A 2147-nucleotide genomic window follows, 5' to 3' on the forward strand; every position below is an offset into this window, starting at 1 on the left:
TCCAGTCGCTACCGCCCTTAAGGATGACCTGCTTCTGAGTTAAACACCACAGATTCCATTTCCTATTTTAAAACCTTATATAAATGGAATCATGCAGTGTGAACTCTCTTTCTGTCTGGTTGCTTTTGCTCAAAGTTGTTGATGCGATTCACCCACATTATGGTGTGTAGTTGTAGTATATTATAATGAGCATATATAGTTTTTAAATCATAAAACTATTTTTAAAAAGATGGCGGATGGCAGCTGTCAAAAACCTGGATGTTTTCCACTTCCCAATGAGGGCTCTACAGTGCTTCTGCTGGGGAGTTGGTTATGGCCTCCTGCCCCCAGCCCTCTGTCCTGAAGTTTCTCTCTCCCAGTTGCTTCTCCAGGTCTCGGATGGATTTGTGCCAATCCCACCATCCCTTGGCTCACCTGCCATCACCAATGACACATATTGGTGTCTGAACCCCTCAAAGAAGAAACCAGTCAGACAGGGTGGGAAGGGGGCATGTGCATCTTGCCAAAGGCTGAACGAGACCGGAAGTGGGGATGTGGGTGTCTAGGATGGGGTCAAGTCCTCCTGAAGGGCGAGTCTTCACCTCCGTTCCTGTGGTGACCATGGCTGACATGCCACTGACAGAAAATCAGAAGTTTCCTGGCAAAAGTAGCCTCATCTGGTCTCCTGGCTTGTCACATTCCTCAGCATAAAGCACCTCATGGACATTCTTTTATTTCTCACACCAACCTTATAAAGGTGGGGCTATCATGATTTCGCATTTTATCACCATAAGACTGAAACTGAGAGAATTGAGCTTGTGTAAGGGCGCAGTTTGGGCTTTGAGCCCAGGTCTGTTGTGGACCCCAGGATCACCCCCTCAAGGCCGCTTCCCTGTCCTTTTCATGGCTAGCTGAGACGGGAAGATGGGAGTCATGACTCAGTCTCCAGTGATGGACTGAGTCTGGTGGACTGGTCCCAGCCAGCTGTATGGTCAGGCAAGCCATTGTCTCTGACGATGCTTTGGTTGGTTTAACCATACAACAGGTAGCTCAATATCTCTTTTCTTGTTCCAAGCCCTACCTCCTCCAGCTGGCAGGAATCTGTGGAAAAAATATTCTGGAAAAATGGAGGCATTTTTACAACTCTCTCCTCACCTAAACCTGCTGGGCCAGGACAGAGCACAGACCCTTGGGCCCTGACCATTATCCTACACTTTGGACCCGGGCTGCCCCCCGGCTTTGATGTTGTCTTGGTAAATGTCCCTGAATCACCGGTGGGATCTGATCTCTCCAGCACCTAATAATTCAAACAACCTGGGGCAGTGAGCAGCTAATCAGCTGGGCAGCCCTTGCAGCTGCACAATAAAGTGGAGGGAAAAGGGAGTGCTTTCATTCTTAGGGTCTCATTTCATGACCTGATGGCCAAGGCTGACACCCCTGTCCGCTGGCCCAGGGGCGAGATTATTTCCCGCAAGGACCGGGCAGGGATCTGCCTGGCCGTGGTGGCGGTTACACGGTTTGAATCATGGCTGTCCTGGCCAGGCCATCAGGTGGGAATTAAAATTTAATTTAGAGAGTCCTGTCTCTGCGGCCCTGGTGGCCGTCGTCTGGGTGATTGACTGGCTGGTTTCTTTCACCTTTGCACGCCTTGGGTTTTTACTGGTGGAGGAAATGAAGGCTGAACTGGGGCAGGAAATTCCATGTACACAGGTGTTTCTGGTTAGCCCCATGCACCTCGCCCAGGGGCACAACTGGGGGCCAGAGATGCCTGTGTGAGCCCGGCGCCTCTCTGGCCCGGCAGCTGCGGCAGCTTTGCATCTAGAGAAGGCTGGGCAGGGCACTCAGGCTGCCGCAGGGCAGAGAGAGGTACCCACGAATGGTCCCCTGCCAGGTCCTGGGAGCCCAGTGACCACCTGCCAGTGATGTGAGATCATACAGGCAACTGGGTGAGAGCCACCCCGGCCTCTGTGCCTGCAGTGGGCAGCTGGTGGCACCAGGCCCTGACCTGGGAGATTAGCAGCGCCCTGAAGTGGTGTTTACACATTGCAGCCAGCACTTCATGTGGCTGACCCGCCCCCATTTTCACATCTTCTGAAGGGCTTAGAGATCCAAAAAGCATGCCCTCCCTGGCTTAAAGGGTCCTTGGAGGGACTGAGGAGGGCAGTCTT

Source organism: Balaenoptera ricei, chromosome 3 (assembly GCF_028023285.1).
Source record: "Balaenoptera ricei isolate mBalRic1 chromosome 3, mBalRic1.hap2, whole genome shotgun sequence".
Taxonomy (NCBI): Eukaryota; Metazoa; Chordata; class Mammalia; order Artiodactyla; family Balaenopteridae; genus Balaenoptera; species Balaenoptera ricei.